This window comes from Tyto alba, unplaced genomic scaffold (assembly GCF_018691265.1).
Source record: "Tyto alba isolate M040663 unplaced genomic scaffold, T.alba_DEE_v4.0 Super-Scaffold_6, whole genome shotgun sequence".
NCBI classification, from domain to species: Eukaryota; Metazoa; Chordata; class Aves; order Strigiformes; family Tytonidae; genus Tyto; species Tyto alba.
This window is the reverse complement of record NW_024881327.1, coordinates 52,801,430-52,827,167: the sequence shown is the minus strand read 5'-3', so window position 1 is coordinate 52,827,167 and position 25,738 is coordinate 52,801,430. Positions and strand designations below refer to the sequence as shown.

At 47.9% G+C, this 25,738-nt stretch overlaps 1 protein-coding gene across 5 annotated transcripts in view; it reads right to left on the bottom strand.

Moving 5' to 3' along the window:
• The window catches only part of PTPRA (protein tyrosine phosphatase receptor type A), a 132,548-nt gene that overhangs the window by 42,098 nt on the left and 64,712 nt on the right, over positions 1 to 25,738 (bottom strand). The window contains exon 1 of one of the 5 annotated variants that reach the window (XM_032993881.2): positions 23,821 to 23,964. The exons of the other annotated variants lie outside the window; for them this stretch is intronic. The gene's annotated coding sequence lies outside the window, so the exon portion shown is untranslated. Of the gene's footprint in view, positions 1 to 23,820; positions 23,965 to 25,738 lie in introns of those variants that run through there. 5 annotated transcript variants of the gene reach the window in all.

Sequence of the window (25,738 nt, the reverse complement as noted above, 5' to 3'; positions counted from 1 at the left end):
GTAAATGAGGTTTGCAAATGAGGGGAACTGGAGTCGAAAGCATTCTCCTCTTTGACTTTCATTTGAGTGCCAAAAGCATTTTGAGGCATGTCTTCTGTGGAAGGCTTCCAGCTGAAAAGTCTGACTGGGAGCAGTTGTGCTGCAAGACACAAGTGTTTTTCAACACAATCTACAAATAAGATACTGAAGCACATTTCCAGGAGAAAGGTAAATGGCCTGACAGGTATTTCTGGAGCTACAAACCCAGAGCAATGCTGCTTTAAATGTCAGCTCATCAAAATGCCTTATTTTTTTCCATTTTCACTGGATGGTGACTCTATCAAGAGGATGAAATGGTGATAAACAAGCAGCGCCAGGGACCCAAACTGTGTTAACAGCTAATAATATTAATTACATTAATGGCAGACTCTGCATTTCTCCATCACCCAGGGCCACTGCATGATGCACAATGCAGCTGCTTGACTCCAGCCAGCTCCGCTCCTGAGGACCAGGAGCCACCACCTCTGAAGGGGGATGCAGAGGCTGAAATTCCCAGTGCAAACCACATTGCTGGCAAAAGCTGCGCCCCGAGCTCAGGAATGGCCTGGGGTTTGTCCTGAGGAATACAGAATAATCAGTTGGGGTTGACCTAGGGACTTCAGCTACCACCTGGCTGACATCAAGGGTGCTGTTTTTATGAGTATCTTTTGCCCTGCCCAAGGCCATCATGAAAACAAGCTGCAGCTTAAACGCAAATGACTGCCGAAGCTCTCATCCATGTTGTGGGTGAAATTTGGATCAAAATGCAACACTGAGAGCTCTGACAGAGGTGCCGGAGGTATTAAAAGCTGGAGCAACTGTAGATCGTATGTGACCCACCAGAAAATAAAAAGAGAAACAATTTGGTCACCCCAACTTAGAGAAAGCATCCCAGCCCCTCCTTCTTAAATTAGCAGAAATAACCGGAGAAAAAAAAAAAACAACACTATATATATAAAAAGCCTCTGAATGCTGCAGAGCTCACCTGACAGCAAAGGAACCTCATGAAGTTCAACAACCGCTTGCAATTGCATGAACTAGTCTCTTCTCCCATTCACACGTAATACTGGGGGTATGTTAGATGTAGTGTTAATTACTTATGTGATTTATTAGCTGGAAAAAAATGCAAAGGGCTGATCTCATATGCTAAGACACCCACTGACCACAACATAAGATCAACTGGGCAAGCACGAGGGCACGCCAGTCCCAGGCAGACGGCGATTGCCATGTTATAAATAACAAATTAATAAAACCAGTGGGATTCAGCTGCCATTGCTGGTTTAGTTGGGGGCATTATTTCTAACCATTTAATAGGCTTATTTACAGGAATTAGTCCTTTAATGCCATGTGCTCATGCATATAGTACAGTATAAGCCGATTGGATGCAACCACAGAGAGAACATCTGCTTTTGTAAGCAATTAGGGAAATTATTGCCAATTACTGGGATTGCAGGTAAGAGCAGCTGGGGGCTCTCTAAGAGAAGGGATGGGAAGCTTTTCAAGATGCTGACATGAGCGGGAAGTTGACTGGGAACGTAAGGATCCTGGCAGAAAGGAGCCTGTGCCCAAAAAGCAGCTGAAATAACCTCAGCAAGCAAAGGATTTCAGGGCCAGCAGAGTTTTGGGGTGATCCCCGTTATTATTCCGCGCTGTCGGCACTTTGAGCAGATTGGACTCCCAAACGTTTCCCCTCGTCAGCCCATGCTGCCGAAAAAGGACCAAACTCTGCCTCTGGTGGCTCCATTTCCACTTTCCATCTTTTTCTTCAATCTACTTTTTCCATCCATCTTTTTTTTTTCCATATATTTTCCTTTCCATCTTCCACACCCAAGAGGGGTGTCCTGATTCAAGATGAAGTGATGCTGTAGGCACCAGTTTTAGAGCCACACCGACAAGCTGGGCATCTTCTACCTTTGCTATTGCTATAAACCTATTTCACATATATACAACCTATTACATATCATAGATTCATGGCATGGTTTGGGTTGGAAAAGACCTTTAAAAGTCACCCAGTGCCCCCCCCTGCCCCGGGCAGGGCCCCCTGCCCCCAGCCCAGGGGGCTCCCAGCCCCATCCAACCTGGCCTTGAACCCTTCCAGGGAGGGGGCACCCACAGCTGCTCTGGGCACCCTGGGCCAGCGCCTCACCCCCCGCACAGGGAACAATTTCTGCCTTATATATAACCTAAACCTACTCTCTTTCAGCTTAAAACCGTCCCCCCTAGTCCTATCCTCACCCCCTGACCCAGAGTCCCTCCCCCCCTCTCCTGTCCCCCCTTTAAGCCCTGGGAGGCCGCTCGAAGGGCTCCCCGGAGCCTTCTCTTCTCCAGGCTGAACCCCCCCAACTCTCTCAGCCCGGCCCCCCAGGGGAGCTGCTCCAGCCCCCCCAGCATCTCCGTGGCCTCCTCTGGCCCCGCTCGAGCAGCTCCGGGTCCTTCTGCTGTTGGGGGCCCCCGAGCTGGCCCCAGCACTGCAGGGGGGTCTCCCCAGAGCGGAGCAGAGGGGGACAATCCCCCCCCTGGCCCTGCTGCCCCCCCTGCTCTGGCTGCAGCCCAGGGCACGGGTGGGTTCTGGGCTGCCAGCGCACGGGGCTGGGGTCACGGGCAGTTTTCCAGCCACTAATACCCCCAGGTCCTTCTCCTCAGGGCTGCTTTCAGTCCTGTTTTATATATATATATATATATATATTGCTATAAACATATCATAAACCTAATATCATTGCTATAAACCTATTTCCTGCTGACACAAGGTTATGCAAACTGAAATGATCCTAGTGTTAAACAACAGGGTGGGTACAAGCCCCTGCAGCCCCCCCAGATACAAACACAAAGGCGAATGCTCGGTAGATCTGAAAATAATGAAAATGCAGTTTCTTAAAGTGATTAAACAACAGCCCCGACGACTAACTTGTAGCCCTCCCATGTTATTCACAATTCATTCTCTATTTTAATCTCCCCAACAAAAGGCTGAACTCAACCATATTATTGTCAGTGAGGGTTTTTATCATCAGCCTTCGAAACGGTCAAGGCAAGGGAGAGAACAATGACTCTCACAGGAGAATAAATACAGTCTAAACAAAAATACCCTGTTGCTAAGGTTTAAACCAGCCTTTTTTTTTTGGGCACAGCCGGCTAGCTGGGAATCCCGGTGCCACCCTTATAAAAAAACAAGGGGACAATTAGGATTCAGATGGGGGAAAAAAACCTGATACTCAGTCCCGTTGTGTTTTTCCCTCCTGGATGGCATTGAAAATATGAGTGTCACACAGCAGATGCTAAACCAAAGCCAACGGCTGGCGCACGCTGCTGTTTGCAGCAGGCGATGCTCCACCGAAGCCCATGTGTTGCTCCAACCTCTGCAGCCCTGGGCTTCACGTCTTCCTCCAGCAAGGGCAGGAGGTGAACCACGAACGAAGACTTCCCCGGTGAAACCTCGAGGTTATTGCAGCACTGAGGGTGAAGCCGTTCACAAAGCTGGCTGGGAATGATCCGTGCCGCAGGGCTGGACGGCGCCGCTGGCAGCATGGCAAGAGGAAAGCTGAAATCGGAGGAACGAGCTCTGCAAAGAGGTCCATGGAGATGCTGGCCACCTTGACTACGCAGCCACGGAGCAGATGTTGGCAATGTCCAGCTGGGATGCCCTCTCAAGCAAAGCCCCAGACGAAACCGCAGCGATTTCTCTCGTGAAATCAACCCCCAAAAGCAACCGCAGAGGATCGTGTGGTTTCTACATCCTTAGCCGAGAGAGCAGCACCTGCTTTTGGGGTAGAGAAATGCACTTCCCCAGCGGTGGTATGGAAAGGAACTGGATTTGGCCGTGGTGACCTCAGCTGCCAGCTTTGCAGCGAGGGTTTCCAGCAGCAAAGTGGCTCCAGGGTTAATTAAGGGTGAGCACAAGGCCAGGAAAGCCACAGCTGACAGCCCTGGCAAGGTCCTGCGGGGTAGAAGGGTGCACCAGAGCCATGGGGGTCTAGAGAAGTCACCAGCCTCCACGACCAGCCCATCTTCCTCCCCTCTAGATGGAGCTCCAGGAGAAGCCTGAGGTCCCTCCCCAAACCAAAGGCAGACACATCCCACCACGTCCAAGCATCACCTCCTGACCTGCAGCTTGGCGCTAGAAAAGAGGTCGAGTTTGCAGTGGCAGTTTCATGAAAACCAACAAACTATCAGATTATTTATTCCCTCCTGCAATGCAGCAGTAAAACGCCCACAGCAGCAAACTGCAGTCAAAGTACAGATCCTCGCCCCCCCCCCCCCAAATAATTTTCCCCTCCTTTGGTGGGGCAATTCTCAGCCCAAAAACTGCTCAAAAGCCCGGAGGGGCTGCCGCGATCAGGCAGCAGCTGCCGGAAGGAATGACTTCTCTGAAACGTTGGGAGATTTTATTTGCACTGGAACCGTAAATATTTTTGCACGCACGTAAGCAGCAGTGACGCGGAGTATCTTAGCCATTTTGTGTGCAAAAAAAAACCCCAACAACCCCACAAAGAGGGAATTTCAAGTTTCCTTGATGACAGCAGCCTGGACACATATGGAAGAGAGAACGGAGACACGGTAATGTCGGAATTCAGCTTTTATGGCCCATTCTGTTTTTTTGCCAATAAACAAGGTCTCCCTGAGCATGCATTAAATGTCATCCTGTATCACTTAGACTCTAGTGATATTCAAATAAACATTAAGAGGCTACGACAGAGCTCAAATCCCCCTGCATTAGGCACCTGGACCAAACAGCCACCAAAATTATGCTAAATTAAATTAATTTAAAACCTATCCGGAATGATGGAGCACTCCACTCAGGTTAAATATTTTAATTTCAACAGCAATGCAGCAGATAGCAACTGAGACATCCCCATCTCTGAAAGTCTTTGCTGTCCCAGCCTTTTCAAAAGGCTTTGAAAAGAAGCTCTCCTACAAAAACACCCATTTCCATCACGCCCTGGCTAGGAGCATAATACACAGAAGGCTCCTCAGTATCGCTGTTAAATAAGAGACCCCCCTAACCAGGCATTAAATGGTACAGGAGCTCACACACAACAACAGAGAGCGCTTTCTGTAGCAGCTTGTCACTGCACAAATACAAGACAAAGTCTGTTGCTGAAGACCAAGACTGTGTTTGGCGGTGCGGTGGCCCAGCTTAACAAACTCATTTCATTTTAACAGCATGGTTTGGGTGGGAAGGACCCTAAATATCACCCAGTGCCCCCCCCTGCCCCGGGCAGGGCCCCCTGCCCCCAGCCCAGGGGGCTCCCAGCCCCGTCCAACCTGGCCTTGAACCCTTCCAGGGAGGGGGCAGCCACAGCTGCTCTGGGCACCCTGGGCCAGCGCCTCACCCCCCGCACAGAGAACAATGTCTGCCTTATATATAACCTAAACCTACTCTCTTTCAGCTTAAAACCGTCCCCCCTCGTCCTACCCCCACCCCCTGATCCAGAGTCCCTCCCCCCCATTCCTGTCCCCCCTTTAAGCCCTGGGAGGCCGCTCGAAGGGCTCCCCGGAGCCTTCTCTTCTCCAGGCTGAACCCCCCCAACTCTCTCAGCCCGGCCCCCCAGGGGAGCTGCTCCAGCCCCCCCAGCATCTCCGTGGCCTCCTCTGGCCCCGCTCGAGCAGCTCCGTGTCCTTCTGCTGTTGGGGGCCCCCGAGCTGGCCCCAGCACTGCAGGGGGGTCTCCCCAGAGCGGAGCAGAGGGGCAGAATCACCCTCCTTGACCTGCTGGCCATTCTTTTTTGGATTCAGCCAAAGGTATGATTTGCTTTCCAGGCTGTGAGGGCACACTGCTGGCTCATTTTTCATCCACCGGTACCCCCAAGTCCTTCTCCGCAGCGTTGCTCTCTATCCATACACCCTCTGGTCTGTGCTGATATTGGGGGTTACCCCGACCCACGGGCAGGACCTTGCACTTGGCCTTGTTGAACTTCATGAGGTTCACAAGGCCCCACCTCTCCAGCCTGTGCAGGTCCCTCAGGATGTCATCCCTTCCCTCCAGTGAACCACCTGCACTACTCAGCTTGGCGCAATCAGTTTTGACTCCATGAAATGCAGGTTGCTGAAGACCAGGGGCCAACCTGGCTCAAATCCCCCCTGTTCCCCTTAGTCCAAACCAAATCCAGTCCAATCAAGTCCAGCCCTTCAGTGACACACATCCATCTCTGAGCTGTGCCTTCCCCAAAATCAGATGCTTGGCATTTCTACATTATTTATCTATGGGTTTGATTTATCTCAACCGAGCGATGTTGTGCCCCAAACCACCCTGTGCTTGTACAGCGGTGGGGTGGGAGGAATACTGGGTTGAAACCTCCATGCAATGTTGCCATAACCACATGCAGGGAGGTACCAAACAGGAGAGAGAAAAGTAGAAGTTGTCGTTTTGGGAGGTGCACTGGGTTGAAAACAGAGTCCTGCAGATGGAAAAGGGGCAACATCTAATACATGTGGCAGAGCAAGAGGGATGTTATGAGTAGTCAGTTGATTACAGGGTTCTTTTTGGTCATTTTTACCTTAATAATACCTTCACATTAGGGTACTGTTCTCAAAAGCACCATCTCCAAATAATTTCAGTAATCTAGATGTCATTTCCAGAAGTGCCTTAAAGTAAATGTGAACTGCATGACAGAGTGCTTGCACTGGGTCTCCAACCAGCCTCTACTCCTCTTCCTCGGCAGCTTTACAGGCATCCTACAGGTTCTGGGTGTGACTCAGCTGGCTTTATAAAACAAGCTCTCCAGGTGCTATGGAATCCCTTTATATTGTCTGTATATCCCCAGTGCTCCGATGTATAGTTGTTATACAGCTTTAAGGTTGGATACTGACTCCTCTCCATCTTCAACTCCGGTGTAGGGCACGAGTTATAGGAAAGGCAGACTTGGAGGCTTTAGAAAATGTGGTGGCATCTTCATTTGCAGTGAATGAATTATCCCACGAGTAGCACAAGAAAGGGTTTAGCTCTCCAGTGCCTGCCGGTTGCTTTGCTGAAGGAAATCCCCCCGTGTCTCAACCACCACTTTGCAGAGGCTGCCAGTGTGCTCGGGAGTGGAATTTTGAGCCCCTCCCAGCTCCAACGCTGGCAGTGAGGACAAGGGGCACAGCTCAGCCTCTAAAGCAGATTTTGCACCCTTTCTCCAGAAAGGGAGAGCAGAGGCAAAAGCGGGGCAGCCCTCGCTCTTTCCAGGTGGCCTTTCTTGGCAGCAGAAGGGTATTTCAGGTGTGGGATGCTCTTAAACCAGCTGGAGGAACCAGTTATAAATGGCAGATGCTGAGATACTTATTAAGAGTCAAGCAAGGAACATCAGCAGTGAGGTGACTTGTAATCCTTGCTGGCGTGGACTGGAATTAAAATTAATGAGTTAGAAATAAATGGTTAGCCATCCTGACTCGCACCCTAACCAATCTCTGACTATGAGATTTACGTATAGACAGAATTAATTCAGTGCCATCTTACCCCTGACCTATTTGGCCATGGAGATAAGACCCACAAAAACCATCTTGCAAGATTCAGCACGGTGCTGCTGCCATTGACTGGTTTACGCCCCCACCACTGCTTCTCTCCTGTCCCAGAGGACACTTTGAGGGACAGAAGAAGCAGTAACATCTCTGAAAGCTGGTTTAGTACAAAGGGAAAGACCCCTTCACCTGGAGGGAAGGGTGACCCGGTTCAAGGATGCAGCTCTTGCTGAGCAGCTTTAACTCCTCTTATCCCAGATTAGCTCCTCGGAACTCACCAGCAACCAAGCTGTTTCACTTGCTGGAAAGATGTCATGTTTGTGTGTCAGACTAAGCATCTGTGCTTTTAAGCCCTGGATTTTCAGATCAGATCTACATGCTTGGAGGGGAAAAAGCCAACACAAACTGTCTGTTAGGGGAGTTTAATTGAACAGAGACACCATTATTTCTTTCTCCCCATCCCCCATATCTCTTCCTCCCCCATCCCCCGTATCACCCCTCCTGTTCTCCCTCTACAGCCAAAGCGATTCAACAGATTTCAGGGAAATGCAGAGAAAAAAACTATTGTAGATTTTCTGTGGTCAGTGTTTTCCTATTAAGTCAGAGAGGAGCTACCAGAAACACAGCGTGCTGTGAGTTGGCATCTCCCCCTCCTGCCTCACCGTTGCAGGGAAGTACCTGACTTGGGATCTTGGCTTTGAGGACCAGGTAGATGGTCTCACCCCCAAGCAGCCTCCTGGGACACGTGCCTGTGCAGCCAGCCCTGCGATCAACCGTCATCCTAAAACCACATCAGACACGGTGCCAGAAGCACTCAAACCCAACTGGACCCTCACTGCCAACCAAGGACACACTCAGCCTTGGAGAGCTGGATTCCTCATTGGGAACGTCAGTAGAAAGGCTGAAGACAGAAAGGGCACCTCCAGCAAAGACCCCAAAGGCTTTAATTGTGTCAGTAAGGTGTGGAGCAAACAGATGAAGCCATTTGACACGGCTCGGTGGTCCAAGATAATTTTCATTTTTCAGGCTACGGCTGATTAGTTTCAACTCACCAGCAGAAAACTCTCTGCAAAAGTAGCAAAGAAATCCCCCAGAGCCACAAGTGTCCTCGCGGTGCTAACTGCTCTGTTGGCATTGTATGAAAAGAAGGGAACATTTCTGCATCTGATTTACTGCATCGCATCGGAGGGTTGCACAGCTGCTCCTTTGGTAGGTCCAGGCACGAAGGGATGTGCTGATCCTTCTCCCTCCCACATTCATGGCACCGTGCAATGGGACCACTCTGTCAACATTTTGGGGCAGAGGCCATACTTCTACTCAGCATATGCTCCAGTAGTTCTCCACTCAGGACCTGGCTCCGTGGGGCCTCTACGTGGTATCACAAATAAAAGATGAATCACACAATGAATGCAGCGTTACCCGCCTCTGTCAGAACGGTAATGCTTTAGGTAGGAAAATGAGTATGAAACTGGGAAAGGATGCTGGTTTATCCCGTGAAGATCGTAGGTGTGCACACACACACGCGTTTCCATTCCTGCTCTTACAGGGTACTTCAAAGGAGAGCCCACTGTAAGAGATGACAGGATCCCTCCAGTTTGGTTTCTGGGACTCCATCGGTCTAGAGGAGCTCCACGTCAGCCCTTTCACCGCCCTCCCAGCTCTCCGTCAGCCCTCACTGCCGTAGCAGACTTTTGCCTCCCTGCTGACACTTGGTCCCACGCTCACTCTGAAGACAAGAGTTAAATATTTCTTTTTTGACAGCCAGGTCTAATGCATCTCAGATGATCAGTGCAGCCGCAGGGAACACGGTCTGTGCTTCTGGTCTTATCCCCCACTAAAAGGGCACCCAAGTTCCCACCGTCAGGGTCATCTCATGTGCTGAGCCTCTTTGTTTTCTCTCTTCTCATTTTCTTTTCCTCCTTAGGTCTCACTGCAGCGGTGGAGACATTTTAACGTAGCCAGAAGCCGTGGAAGGAGTCTCCATCCTTGGAGATCTTGAAAAGCCATCTGGACATGATCCTGGGCAACTGGCTCTGGGTGGCCCTGCTCGAGGAGGGCGCTTGGGCCGGATGTCTTTTCCCACCTCAACCACTCTGGGATTCTGTGAATTTGCACCACAAAACCTTCACGTTGCTTTTCTAGCATATACCCTCTCTAAGATGACTCTGGCTCCAACGTTAAGCAGCAGAAGTTAGCTCTAAGGCTGGTGGTGAGCTTAGACACCATTTCCAGCTATTTTGGATCTCCCTGATGAAGGTGTGGTGATGATCAGCACTCGTAATCCAAGGAAGGAAGGTAAGTCAAATCATCACGGTCTTCCTTTACGGATGGCACACAGCTATAAAAAACATTAACAAATGTCAAGAGGTCCTGCTAACTCTACCCAACAAAGGCATCCACCAAGGAGTGATCCCCAAGCCCTCAAAGCAAACCCACTGCTCAGGATCAGCCCAGCTGGAGCAGGCTCCGTCCGTGCTGCCCAGCACCGTGCCTGCCTTGTCCCTGTGCCCCACAAGGTCCTCATGGCCCAACAGCATCTTTGTGTGGGGCATTTTTTGCTTCTTTTCCATTTCAAAAGGCTTGAGATTTGATATTACAAACGCTGCGATGCAGCACACCAAAACTGGGGGTTTAACAGCTGGGCAGGTAAAAAGTTGAGTCACACACGCACTGGAGCATATGGGGCCATTTAATTGCACGAGCCCTGCAGCAACCTTGGTGGGGCAGGAAAAGGGAAACCCGGCGCCTCTTATTCACAGTGAGTGGGTCCCTGGAGCAAAGTATTCCCCGAGCCACACCTACGGTACGAGGATCATGACGGGGAGCCAGGGAGCCAGCCTGGAAGCAGGTGACAAGCGGGGCAGCTGAGGACAGCGAGGCGTACTGAGTTCCAGCCTCTGGTCTTTACCATCACCTACATCCTTCCTTGCTGCACAGAAGCTTTGGCTTCGGGGAGCCAGCTATTGTTTCCACTATTTTTTGTGTCTTGCTGCATACCCACCTTCCCTCTCCCAGCCCGAGGGAGTTGCCATTCAGTCTCTTTCCACCCATTTTATAGAGGGAACCAGCGCAAGGATCAAAGGAGGCTCCTGGGCGGGAGTGGCGAGCGTCTGATGTGAAAGGGCAATAACTGGAGAGGTGGCAGCAAAGAGACATGTTAACAGGTACAGGGGCTGAGCAAACTGAGGGGTCACTCCTTTCTGCTGGAGCCTCTGGCCACGTAACCTGAGTGCCAGCGCAGAAGATGCCGAGAAGCAGACAAAAGAGAGAAAAAAAGACCTAAGTTTGGATTAATGAAAGGACTGGGTGACAAAATAAAAGGGTGAGCTTCTTCTTCCACTTCTACTTAGTGTCGTTGCACTGGGTCATCCTCAAATGACCCTCATGTTTTACTGGAAGAGGAAAATTTGATTTAAAGTCTTACCCCGGAAATCCTTTGGTTGCGCTAGATGAAAGAAGCTCTACTCGGGAAGTGAAGCAACCACAACGAGGAGCTAAGGCCCTGCTGAGCTGAGCCCCAGCATTCCCACAAAATGGATTAACAGAACTGGCCCTTTTCCCTTCCTTTTTTGCCCAGCAAGACTGCGAAATGTAAAGCACCTCCGGTATCTGGCTATCCCATGCCCACCAGCAACCTCTGTCGTTTAGGTGGAAGAAGAACTATAGGTTTCCAATGCAATTTCTTACCCTCCCCACACGTCCATCTATCTCCCATGTGGTATTTGGAGCAAAATCCATGTTAAGGCAGACAGATGTGGATTTTTTTTTTTTTTTTTTTAAAATGGATCCTTTGTAGTGCTCTGATTCTAAGTGCTCTTTAGCAGCTCTGAGAGGGCAGGTCCCAGCCTGCTGCTCGCTCGTATACCGAGGGAGAGAAGAATGCTCCCAGGGTTTTTCATTGCTTGCTCGTGGATATTCAAAGCTGCCTGTTAACCTCAGGGCTGTAGCATCCCAGCTACTTTCAGGCAGGACGCCTCATGTAATCATGATGGCCTTGAGTCGGTTAAAGGCACAGCCCAGGTTATATTTACCTTGGCATCTGATTGCCAACGCTCTGTCTTCCAGAGTCCTCCTATTTCCTCCTTGAGTAATTAGTAGCCTGTTGGCGGGGAGAGGAGGAATGAGGAACTTCACTCCATTAATGCTCTGTCTCTTGCCACTGTTGCCAAACCCTTGACCGTGCCCAACAGCTGTAGTTTGTCACAGCACAGAAGCTATCAAAGAAAACTGAGCTCCTTCTTCTTGGATGTCATGGGGAATAAGCTGCTTGCAAAGATGAAATCCAAGGTCGCCCAGAAGTGCTGGAGCCAATAAACAGCCCCATGATTGGTTTATAATCCACGCCAAATGAGCCCAGTATATTGGAATAATGTTCAGAAGGGTGAAACACCTGCTGTAGACTATTTCAGAAGTTCCTGTTGAGGGAAAAAGGACATCACTCCTTGCTGCTGCTGAAGAAAGCATTAATCTCAGGCTCCGTGAACTTTCCCACCCCAGAGGCAGCACAGTGAAACACACTGTTGGTATGAGCAATTGTCCAACTGACCCAGTTTTTTTAACAAACTGGGTGAATAAGGACAAAACCATCGCATTTTCTTCGAGAAAAAATAATTCACATGAAGCACGGTATAATTCTGGCATCCCTCTCCACGGTGTATGACACACCGTATTCTCCTGACCTATTTATGGAAGGGCTGCAGCAAGTGTTTCTGCAGGGGGGGATGGCGTTATCCGCCGCGTAAAAGCCTAAAATTACACTGTCCTACAAAGAGCTGGGATAAATTGACCCCTCTAAGCAAACGGGTTGCCAAGCTTTTATCTTCTCTTCATTGTTAACTTACACTGAAGCGGAATAATTAGACGATACGGGGCTATACAAGGCACTATTGGAAAGCCCTGCCTTAGCAACTCAATTGTATCTGTAATGCCCGCGTTGGCTATTATATATACCTACTGATCTGGAAAGCTGCTTCTGATTTCACACTACTCAATATAGGTACATTTATGATTTTTGTCCAATTTCCGCTACCTAATATTATGGCAAAGGGAATTAGTTGTGAATTTTGGATTAGGAAGGCAGAGTGACTTTGAAAAAGGCCGGTGGGTGATTGCTCCGGCTGCGCTTTCTTGCCCTTCATCCAGTCTGGATGTAAAAGTCTCAGGACACAGATGATTTCCGCTTCCCTGCAGAGGTTCGGCCATGGTATTAAAAAAGCGCAATGAAGGGAACAATAAGCACGAAGATGTGTCTAAAATTAGCAGTTTACAAAACAATCTAAGTTTATAATATCCCAAGTACAATAAAAGCAAAGAGCATGCAGGCCGATTATTTAGAAGTTGCAGGATAAAAGGAAACCTTGATTAAAAATGTTATCAGGAAAAACCCCATATCTTTATTGTGCTGCAGTTTTGATATTAACCAAAATAACTTTCATGAGATCACCATTATGCTGATAAGAACTACCTAAATTGAAGCAACACACCAAAATCACACTGCCTTGCTCAAGCGATCAGTGTGAGAGCAGCCCACAATTGCTTCATTATTTTCTGCCAAGTTATAAATTCCAGTATATTTGCCAACGGTTTTCCCTTTGTACACCTTCGCTCCTCACACAGGAGAGCAGAGAATGGATGGGCTGATTTCCACATGATTTTCAGTTATATTCGCATTTTGGGTCTCAAGTGGTAGCAAAGCTGCAGCTCCCAGACTGTAAGTGAACCAAGTAATTTAAGAGGAAAACACCAAAGTTTCATTTCCATTGCTGTTACTGTTATTTTTAATATAAATCTTAAACAAGGAGCAAAGTTTTATACAACAGTAGTCCCAGAAAAAGTAGTCCTTCTGCCATGGAAGATGAAAATGTCCTTTAAAATACTGGGGGAAAATCATGTTTACAAATCACTGCCAAGAGGAGGGATGCAAAACCGTCAGGGTATCGGAGATTATGCATCATCCAACTTCTGCTGCTCCTCACAACTGGGGGAATTCAGAAGGACTTAAAAGTTGTCAGGGGGATAAAACTGCTGTCAAGAACAGACTTTTCCTCCTGAAAAGCCATCTCCTCTTCCAAGGGAAAAACCAGATCCACCAGAAACCTGACCTTGCACTTGCATAAGGGGCTGGACGTGCTGTGAGTGCAGCCTGCTCACAAGTGTGGATCCAGGGGAGATCTCTGCAGGCTTTGCTTGGGGGAGGACACCAGAGGTGGACATGCCCGCTGTCTGTGCTTCACTTTATCATACTTGAATCTAGGAACTATGAGCCCTGTAGCACAGAGCCGAATAAGGATGGACATTATAGTTCACATGCCCTCAAAACCAGACATGTGTGAACTGTCTTTACATGCACCACTGTCTCAAGAACAAGTAAAACCATGAAGTCGGCAATTGCAAAGAGCTACTGATACTCTTCAGAGATGTAACGAGCAATCTTTCTTCTGCTGGGGATAAAATACATGGTTTCCTCGTTCAGGTTTTCCACACGAGCCTTGCTGGGCTTAGCCTGAATGCCCAAACCCAGCATCCTACTACTTGACCGCACCACAGATCCAAAGTTGCTCTTTTATCCAGCACCCTACAGTCCTCATCTTCCCTGCTCCAACTATCTCTACCCCAAGGCCAACCTTCACGTTTAGCACTAAACCAAACTTTCATCCATCTTCTTCATAAATGCTTCGCACAGTCCACTCCCTCATCTTTTCCCTCCTCCCAGGCCCTACAACCATCTCCTCCATCCTGACGTTTCTAGCTTGGCTGCAAAGCCACCCTTCCTAGGTAAGAAATTATTCTCAGATCTCTCCATTCCTCCTTGGAAATTCATACCAAGTCATATATCCTTGCTCTTCGTCCCATCAACAGAAACAGCAACCACCTTGGTATGTAAATAAGGCTGGTGGTAGACCACTTGTGACCTTCAAGCCATGATTCAGCCACAACAGATCAAGAGCCATTAGCCACATAGTTTAGCATTACAGGCAGGTCAAATCCTAACGTGTTGCAAAAGGTTTTCTCAACACCAACCTGCATGATGACCAACGTTAGAAGAGAGGGGAAGTAAAACATTCATGGCCAGCTACGTTCTGACCCAATTTCTTACCCACTCTCAGAGCTCTGTACCATGGACCAAACAGGAAACAGGATTTCTTGTGCACGAAAGCAATGAAAAAGCTATTAAAATCTCAGTGAAACAGTATTCAGTTATCAAGCTCTGGAGCTGACACCCTACCGACACATGACAATTTTGGGAGATGCCTCAACTGCAGCTTCAGAAAAGTTGAAGAGTAATCATTGCTAAGATGGTTACACCCTTCTACAACTTGAACTAGTCAGAGTAGGGGCTAAAAAGTCCTTTTTAATTTAAAATATTTTGGAGTAGCAGAATTACAGCCCAGAAAAACATTACCCCTGTAACAAATGACCAATCCCTAACACCACCAGACTCCTCACCAGTCCACCTCCCTTCCCCACCTCTCAGCAGAAGGAAATGAAAACCATATGGACTGGACAGGGAAGAGATCGATTAGATCATCTTGTCCTATCCACCACGCAGCAAAAGACTGTTCCCTACAAGAAACTTCCCAAATTACTCCATCCAGTTTCACTTACAAAAGTCCAAAGCGATGGAGTTTCCACCTCCTCTCTTGGGATATCATTTTTCCTCGCAGCCTAAGACATCTCATCGCCAGGAAGCCTTCCCTATCAAGACGTTCCTTTTGAAAACTTCCTCATTTCAATTTGCAGTTCCCCCTCTCTCCCCTGCATATGTGCATTTAGGAGCTACACTAATTAAACAGATTAATACCAAAAAGGAATTACAATTTAGGAATAAATTAGTTTATTTTCCTTTCATCCTCTACAAAAAAGACCAACATGTCAAAGAAAGTCTCGAGTCTCTCTGAAATCTTCCATTTTTAAATTGGTCCCACTGCGCATAATTACACCTCCCCTCTATCCATATAAGTTACTTTGCTTTTGTTTCCCCCCTTTTTTTGGGGAGGGGGGAAGGAAGACAGAGAAAAAAATGAGAAAGGGTGGGATAAGGGAGAGAGGAGAGGGGCCCATCCCATCAGACCAGTCTAATTGCTTGCAACACTCCCCAGGCGTACGAAAAGGCAGGTTACGATACCGGCTTCACCCGATGAATATTCCTAACTCCATTTCAGATGCAGGATCTGGGTTTATCCAACAATTGGCTCTTCTGCAGCAGGCAACAGCTTCCACTTCACATAAATACCAAGGAAGAGAAAGGCTGACTTCTGGCCAAATTGCGGGCAGCAGCTTGGAAAAAGAACGACCGAGGTCTGAAATGCTGCTCCAAAAAAATACTATTTTTTCACAAAAATGGCAACAGCTGCAAGGGAGAAAAGAACACCCAAATATCCATCAGGCTGGTGGCTACAGCATATACTGGTAAAGGTTGTCACAAACGCAACAGCTTCAACTGAAAACACCCTAAAGAAAGCTTTGATTGGAAAACTCAATTCCAATCTGCCAGTGCCTTTCCCTTGCAATTTTCAATATAGAATTTTACACCCAGATCTACCTGTCTGATGGCCTGCTGTTGGTAATAGCTTTACTAATTTATTAGAAAAGATGGTTAATTTGGGGCCTAATTGTAAGTGTGGAAATTCTCACACTTTAACAAATAATTACCCATTCAATCTAAGAGACCTCCTGCTACTTCAGGGTCCTGCCTCTGAGTTGTCCAACCGACACAAAAGGAAAGTAAATGACAATTAATACTCGAGACTTTCTCAGACTGCACTATTAAGGTTTCTCTTCATGATCAACTTCAACTTCAATGCAAGTTCTCAATTCCCAAGTAAGTCTGGAAAGGATATAAAAAAAAAGAAGTTATGGGGAAAGATGATGGCAAATGGTTGGAAATGTCCTCTTGGGTTTACCTGCATGACTTGACTTGATTTGTTGTGCTAACATTTGGATGTTAATGGGCAATGGATTCTCTTTTAGAAGTTATGCATTCAGCCCGGCCACATTACAAGTAATTAAAGGCTGTTCCCATCCCACGAGCGCTCCCGCCGCCTCCATTATCATTGCAGCTGGTGTCCAGCTCAGCACAACTTCAAGTTTCAAACGTCTAAGATCATGCTCAGTTTTGCTGGCTGGCTATCTACATTCCTTCTTGTTCAAAACATTTAACCGTGTGTCCTTCTAGTGATTTACCAAATAAATTTGCTATACCAGGGTCTGAGAGCCACAGGGAGCGTTTTTGGTGGGAGGGCTGCTCCAGGGAGGGATCCCCCTCGAGAGGGACGGCAGGGAAGCTCGTGCTGCAGTGGAACTATCTGCTTGCATTAGCAGTAAAGTCTGTTTCCTGCTCCTGTACAGCATGGTCTAATATTTAAAAATACTCAGCTGACTTCATCGTGCCCGCATCTCTTGCGCCCTTTATTTTTCTGATGGCTTCTCCTGGACGGGGAGTACGGGAATATCCAAATTGCAGCAGCTGAGCAAAGAGCCAGGAACCATTGCAGTCCCTGGCGCGGGGCCAACTCTGGGGTTTTGGTTTAAAACGCAACTTCTACGGAGCTATAAGAATAAACATGTGTTCTAGACGCTCTAACACTTCTTAGAGGTCTAAAAGAAAGCAGTCTGGGGAATGGGAAATGCATATCCGAAGGGAAAGCCGGAGCGCAAGCAGGCAGCCTGCCCTTCCTTCGCTGCACGTCTCCCTTTCTTGGCTGCAAGGCACAGCAAGGAAGTGATTATAAAGCATTTATTTGCAAAATCACAGCCAATAAATCCAATAGCAACAATATCCTCCCTCGCATCGCTTGTTCCGTGGTGGGGGGGAGTGGAGGAGAGGCGGAGGTCCAACAAGCAGGCAGGTGCGTGGCAGCCGCTCTCCTTCCCGGAGCTTTTCATGAAGCGTTCAAGCCCATAAGGTGAAATATTCATCCAGGCTGTCCCCCAGCTCTGCGCACACTGCTTTGAAGCCCTAGAAAATAAAAACCCCTAGAAAGGCTATGAAGGTTGTGCTATGAAAACCTCTGAAAAGGTTAAAAAAAAAAAAAGAACTGGGCTGTTGAATGAGGAAATGAGTAAGGGAGAGCGTTAAGAGAAAATAAAATGGTACAGAAAAAGCTATTTAAATTCTCCTCCCCCTTTCCTGGATACAAATACCATCACAAGAAAACCATAGGAAGCAAATCTGACTGCTTTGAAAATCACTGAGGTCAAAAGCATGACAGAAGAAAGGAAAAAGGATTAAACAAAGGGATGATATAATCTACACAGCTATAATTCAAACCTTTGAGGTATAAATAGCTACACTACAGGGCTCAAGTCAACCACTAATTTACAGCACACTCAGGAGGGGGGGGAGGCAGATACCCATCCCCACAAGCAGATTAATCCTTAATTGCTCATTTTTGCATTTCTGACGCCTTTCTTTGAAGTACCAAAGCTGGTACCATCTCAGAAAAGCCACTGGCGAGCCTGAAAATTGCAGAGATGGGCTTGCTGCTGCTTGTTCAAGGCTGCGGCAGCCAGTGCACGGTCCCGGATGCTTTTGTGGGTCCCTTGTGCAAAGAAAAAAGGAGATGGCTCTAATCCATAAGGACAAGAGGCAATCAAAGCCCGCTATTTGCCAGCTTGACAGAAAGGGAAGCAGGACTGGGGTGATGGCTCATGTTTCACCATGTTTTACAAGGCCTTAGCTGAAGATAAATACTTAGTGGGATATTCAAATACTTCCGAGCACCTAAACGACTTCAGGGGCTTTATAAATCCCTCTAGAAATACTCGTCAGGACAGCATGTATGATGCTGAGATAAGAGGAGCAGAATCATTAAGATTGTCAGCTGGTGGAGATGGTGGCTTTCCGGACGGGTCACCCAACCACCCCTCCAGTTTTTTGTCCTTCCCCCTTGATTCGCCTCGATCCACGTGAAGAAGGTGATGACAGTGATGGCAACGTAACCGTACAGGTGTTTCTTCAGTCCCGGCATACAACCCCTTTCCTATTACCGTAATTTTTAGGGGAGAAATTCCTCTGCTCTTCACCACATCGCTAACTCCTGCACTCTGGTTCAAGAGCACATCTCTGGGGGGCAGGGGGCACGGCGGCGCGTTTGGTGCTTTCCCTGTCAGACCGGCTGTGTCCAGACATCCCCTGCACATCCTCATGTGTCTAACGAGCTCATTAACCACCAGCCCTCTGCCCCGGCTAACGTGGGTCCTCATTGTATCCCAGCTTATTTCAACTGAAGAAAAATATCCCTGGTATTTTTTTGCCGATGAGATACAGCATCCGATGTTTCACTGTACCAGATGAAAATGACTACCCGGTGACACATCAGACTTTGTTTAGCCAACAACTTCCTTCAAACGCCGCCTAATCAGTCACTAAGTTCTTGATGGTGCCCCATCTCTGGGCTCACTGCTTTTGGGGGGCACCCAGCTTGGTCCCACTCTCAGGGGTGGCTGCTTTGTGTCCCCGGTGGGTTATTTCATGAAGATGTCCCTCTGGAAACGGTAGTATAGGATGAATGTGCAGCTGGTGGGAAGAAACACTTCTCAACGATGCATAATTTCCTACTGAAATAGAAGCAGCATCTTTAAACACAAACAACTTGTAGCTTACAGCATGGTAGTCCTTGGGCAGGAGACTTGAGCCAACCTCTTCAATTAGCTTTAACTACTGAAGTCATGCAGCAAAGAATTTGCTCTAGACAGAGTGCTGTTTTCTGTATCACAGCAGCCACGTGCTCTGGTTGGATTAAATGCCATGTGGGCTGATGAGGAAAAATAACTCTGCTCCTCCCCAGAAAGAGAGGTTGGACAATTCACATCAAAACTGGCTTAGTTGCAAAATAAAAGTCACCAATACAAACGCTTAGGAAGTAGCCTGTTTTACCAAATACAGGTGTTAAAGCATCACTGGAAACAAAACGAAATGAAACGAAACAAAACACCTTGTAGGAAATTCTCCAAATATATGTTAAAAAAAATGTATAACAGAAAATTCTCCCGTATTTTGGCTCCCAAGAATAAAGATCGGGGCAAATCCACAGCTGAGAGGGTCTGAAAGTCATCTGGCTGTGAGCCTCGCACCTCCCAGTTACCACCCTGTCCCGTGCTGTGCCTGTCCCTTGTACCCTGACGACAGACACAACCACTGACCTTGTTTCTCGTGGCCAGTGACCATGGCTCCCCATCACCCTCGCACACACAGTGAGTATCAATAGTCTGTTTTGAACATCTAAAAGATCTGTTTTGCTCTCATCAGGATGAATGACGATCCCCTGGATGGAAGGGAGCATCTAATCGTTAAAAATCCCGGTTAGCGTAAGACTGATCGGTTTAAAGCATATTCAGAATCTGAATTAAAGAATCTGATTTAAAGAAATCATAATCACCAATATTTAGGCGTAAATCTACCCAAACTCTTCAGTGAGTCCTTTTTAACAGCTCTGACTTCTTAATTGGAAGCAGAATCACGGCAGAGGGGAATTCACGTTGGCGTTGGGTTTTGCAGATGTCTATGGAAGCCAGATGGAGCCATCCCCAGCGCTCTCACTGCAAGGCAGCACTAAAGCCACAGTTCCATTTTCCAGAAGTCAGTTTGTTTTCCTATTCCATAGAAAGGCTTTCGCCTTGGTTACTTTTGCTTTCTGTTTAGCCTGTACAGAAGAGACTTTGCACTTGGGATAAGCTCAGAGTGAAGAAAGTACCAACACCTAAGGAAAAGTGCTTGGTTTCCATTCCAAATTTGTTAATAAAAATAGGTGAATGGACTAAATAATTCAACCAGAGCTGCTGAAAGGCAGAGGGCAGGTTTTAAATAGTACTTTTCCTTTTAAAAGTCCGGCTCATGGTAAAGAGAAGCAGCAAATCAGTTCACGACATTTCTTCCCTTCTGTGACTGAGAAAAGTTTATTAAAATTATGATTGCTGCATAAGCAAATAAAATTGTATCATTACAAGCAAGAGCATGAACCACTGAAGAAGAGCTTCTCCCCCTGCTAACACTCAAAATGTAGGGCTGCTTTCATTAGATTAAAAAGCAACAATGCTCGAAGCACAGTATATGGACCAGAGGTGATCCTGAGCATCCTGGTGATCATCTGCACCAAACCACTTGAACAGCATTTTCAATTAAGCACTTGATAAAGATTAATCATCGTCTTCAGCAAGCTGACAGCCATTCAAAAAGCACAGAAACAGCCACTTTAAAAACAATGAAAACTCTTGAACACCTGCCTGAGGGATGAAAAAACTAGTGTCTAGCAGATATTATCTTTTTTTATTAAAGGGCAAATAAAATTCAACCAGGGATTAGATGCTTTAAAGCAGCTAATGCAGAGGAAAAAGCAGGTTGGCATCCAATATCTCACCAAAATATCTTCACAAATGAGACGTTTCAGGCCCTACTCAAGGCACATAAAAATCAAGAAATAGCTATTAAAAGAGGTTTCGATGGAGCCTCTGGCTGGTGCTCAGGAAAAGGACTTCACAGAGTCACCTCCAAAGCGAAACAGCGTAACTGGGGAAGGAGCCACCGAGAGGAGGTGGCAGCATCCCCCCAGCAAAACTGATCCTCCACGGAGGAACTGGCTCAAAACCAGTGGTGGGGGGGGGGGGCTTCCCCGTTTGCTTTCAAGTCTGTGGATACCTGTCAGCAGCCCCACCGTGCTATCTGCGGGTGGCTTCAATGCTGCTGAGGGCACCCGAGCCAAGCTGGGTGAGGTGGGAGCTGGGCTGCCCCGCCGCAACCCAACGGGCTGGGTTGGCAGCTGAAGAGCAGAAAATTCTGTTTCCTGCAACCGGTCGTTTGAGGAAGCAAATCTTCGTGATGCATAACGTGTGCCTGAGCTCTCCGCCAGCCGACCTGAGCCTCTGACAGCTCTGGAGGGAGCACCAGCAGCACCGGCGGCGAGGTCTTCTCGCGCCCCAGCACCCGCAGGGTGCTGCAGGGCCAGGGCTCTGCCTTTCTTCAACAGCAGCATTTTCAAAAGGGGTGACAAGCCAGCGAGGCGGCCTGACGCGCACGGTTAGTGCCCCTGCAGCTGAAGGCGGTGATCCATTGCGACTGGGGTTTCAGAATGGTTTTTTTGACTGTAACTGGTGTCTTTAAGGGGCCACCTGGTTTAGCAACGGGAGGAGAGAGCGCAAGCAGAGTCCCCTGTCCTCTCCACTGCATGTTCATTTGAAGATGCAGACTCGGAAGGAAACATCCAGCCAACACCACCCCTCCTGAGGGAAACATCCAGCCAACACCACCTCTCCCAAGGGAAACATCCAGCCAACACCACCTCTCCCAAGGGAAACATCCAGCCAACACCACCCCTCCCAAGGGAAACATCCAGCCAACACCACCCCTCCCAAGGCAGCCCTCCACCAGGACCCCCAGGTGCAGGAGCCATTCCCGGGGTTCCCGGCTTGCCCATCCCAGTTTGGGGGAGCACTGAAAGCTCCAACCCTTCCAGATAACTTGCTTTCTGCTCAGATTTAACTCTTTCCCTCCAGATCCTTCAAGCTCACACTGTTCTTGCTCATGATGTCCCACCATCTGCCTTAGCACGTCTGTAACTCAGAGCCCATCTTTGAGGCGAAGGCAGTGAGATGCAGGGCATCCCAGCAAGGACCCGCTCAACACCCATCTCTTCTTCCCCACGAGAACCTCAGAACCCACCTCCCCGGGCCTTCTTGCACAGATTAAAATGCACCAACATGCCGGGCTGGGCGAGCCGAGGACTCAGGCCAAGGAAGAAGAACGCAGCCGACTCAGTATGAGTGATAAAGCGTGCTTCAGTTTATTGATTTTCATTACAGCCTTTTATAATCCTTCTGCTTAATTATGCCTACTAGTCAATCATTGATTGGATAAAATACAAGCAAGCCGTGCCAGGGCTTGTTGGCCCAAGCCCTGGGAAAGACCCAGATAAGTTAGTTTAGGAGAAACAAAGAATGCTCATTTCTCCATCCTCCACTGATTAAAGAAGAACAAGGAATGTTTCCCAACCTTGACGAGATAGAGAATGTTTCATCTCAAAACCTTAGTCAGTACTTTCCCACGGGATTCACTCTTGCTGTTGTTCACTCTTGCTGACTGAGGCCTACTCATGCTAACTTAAAAGAGACTCTCGTCGCAAAGAGGATCTCTAGATCCGTGTCCCTCCTCCCTTAGCCATTCTCCAACACCAGCACAACCTGCATCCTGAACGATTTATCTCCTGAAGAATCCAACCCAGCTTCAACAGTTATTCACGTCACTTTTCTGCTGCCTAATCTCCAGGGTCGTTTCCCTCTCCTCCTGCAGAGCTCTCGCATCCCCTCGATGTTTCTCTACAAGGAGGAACACTGCACGCAGCAACACGCAACGACGAAGCCCAAACGGACTGCAGCTGCAGAGACCTTCCTGCTCCGCCACACCTGTAACTCCGAAGCTCAGGTGTCAGTTCAGATGCCGTAAGACCCACTCACTGGGGTGGGGGGGGGAGGGAACGGACAGCAGCATTTAATCCTCAAAACTAGTGTGTCTGAAATACAAAGCTTTTTGCAAAAACAAAGGCGCTGGTTTCCTTAGTGGCGTGGTCTTGCTCACACAATCTTGACTTCTCCAACCCTCTGTACAAGACTGGAAGCAGTCCATATTAATGTGTCTTTTTAGATTTTTATTTTATTTTTTTTTTTTTAAGGACCGGGTCTAGTCGAATTTATAACCTACAAACTTCCTCTAGAACTACAGCAGTTTGAGCTTATGCTTCCTCCGTGCTCAGCCCAAGTTGCTGAGACCATCTGCTGCGAGAGGTGCAGTCAAACCAGCACGCTTTACCAGCAAGGCACTTTGCAGCGGGGAAAGAGCCATGCAGAAGTAAAATGCAGCTTTACAGCAGTATAAACGCCATTTATATTTGAAGTATTTTACTTTAAAGAGCTTTTTCTCTCCCTCCGGCTCTTCAAAGAGCTCCCTGACCTTGCTGAATCGCTCATGAAGGCGCACGCAGCGTGTCAAGGGGAAGCAGAGCCTGGCCAAGCTGCAACGTTTGCTCACACGCAGCCCCCACCCCCACAAATGCTCTCTGCAGCAGCAAAACTGTACGGATTTCAGTAGCTGCCTCCCCAGATATCGCACACTTCACCCAGCACCCCACCTTCCTCCAGCACTGCACCAGAGCCAATTCATACACGGGGAGAAGTGCCCAGGGAACAGAGAGGATGAGCGGGAAAGGGACTGTGTCTTGCAAGACACATCAACCTTGATGGGCAGCATTCAAAAAGCAAGTTTGGGAATTGAATTCCTCATCACTGAGCAACGGTTAACCAAAAGCTAGCTTCCCTCTAAACCTGTCCTCCTCCTTGGTCCCCAAATAACCCTTCCACGTTCCCCAAGAAATAACTTACCTCCTTCCCCAGCGAGCACAACTCTCGGCTCCGCGGGTACCAACTGTCCTCTCTCTCACTCGAAACGTTATTCTATTTGGATGAAGCGCAGAGCAACTGGCTGAGCTTGTAAGACCAATAACGCATTTTGTCTCAGAACTGGAGGATTTACGCATCAAAAGCTTGTCTGCTTCTCCCCAACTGCAGCAGTTTATCTGCTACCAGATAGTGCTCCCCATAAAATGAGACCATCATGGGTAAAGCATCACAGTGCTTGCAAGTGCTCTCCCAGAGAACAAGTAGTTGCTCCAGCCTGCCTTATCCCCCACTCCATGTACATCCACGTACAAAACAAAGCCCCAAATACCTGTTTGCCCTCAGAATGACTCTGTGTGAAAAGGGAACAGGTCCCTGACCAAGCACTGGCGGTTCCTCACCGCAAGCAGATCACACACATGTACAATGTAAGTATGACAAATCTGTCTAACCACTGACTGGAACTGAGAGAGGTCCACACGTCGCTTGCCAAATTCCCATAGCATATGTAATTATTTTTTCTTTCTTTTTAATCACTGTATAAGCCACAGAAGATTTAGACAGCAATATTAAAGGAAAAGTCACTGGTCAAGGGAGAGAGGAAAATACTGGTGACGGTGCCAGCCCCGAGGACAGGGGATTTCCATGCTTTGTTCTTGGAAAGACCTGATAGGTTTGATATATTTGCTTTAGCTTTCAGCATGGAACTTCAAGGATTTGGAGTACAAAATGCTTAAATAACATCACGAGAACTGAGTTCTGGAAAAGGAGATATGAGAAGTTACTGATGTTAGTAACTACCGACCTGTCTAAGCCCATCGCTGACCTGCATCCAGCTGGCTGAATGGACTCCTGAAACCTGGAGGTGGTTTACAGCCCACGGCCAGAAACCCACTGGGTGCAATTCTGTAATTTCATGGCTTTGGGTTTAAATCAGCTGGGACCAGATGTTCCCCTTTGACTCCTCCAGCTTCAATGTCCTCTGTATTTGGTACTATGAAAAAATGGTCACAAAAGCAGCTGCACTTGTATCTTTACCAACAAATCCAAAGCACGTCTGATTATATTTCCTCTCCTTGACTTATTTAACCAGGCATTTCTGCCATCAGGTCTGCCCAAGGCTTTGCACAGCCACTGATGGAAGCCTCCTGTGCTACAGGGATGCCACTGCTACCCGAAGTTGGGGTTGCTGAAGACATTCCATCTGCTCTTCTCTGTTTGCTTTCCACCATCAGACAGCAGGGATCTTCTCTGCTAACACACTCTCCCAAAACCGTGAGGATGGCGGGGTGAAAAGCTAATATCAGCATGAAGGATGCCCTGAAAAAGCAGGGACGGGCACCACCGGTTGAAATTAAAGGTGACCCCACACCACTCCATCCTTCGCAGAGGCACCTCCCGGATCCCAGCGATGATGAAGGAGCCCAAACATCATCCCTTCCATGTCTTCACTTCTTTGTCTTGTCACCTCCTCTCATCATTCTGAACAGGAGAACATAAACTTTCCAGCAGCGAGGAACTCGCCTTCACATCTGTTACACAATATTGATCACTCAGAGCAACACAGGTTTGGCTGGAGCTAGTAAGCATTATTTGCTCAGAAAAAGATCCACTTTGAGCGGTAAAAACAGTAATTTAAAACACCTAATATTTTATCTGCCTGATTCTATTTTATTGAAGGATATGTGGATCAACTCAACCCTTTCATGGGACCAAATATTATCAGAGAGGTGTCTGATGCCATCAACGTGAAAAAAAATTTGTGCCTATCGAGTCAGGTCCAACCACTATTAGCAGTAACTGTGTTTAGCCATAATGAGCATTGCTTGATCTCAGTGGAGACAAGATGTTGAGGAAGCCCTCAAACTTAGCAAGCAAAAGCCACTAAAAACCTGAACCCAGG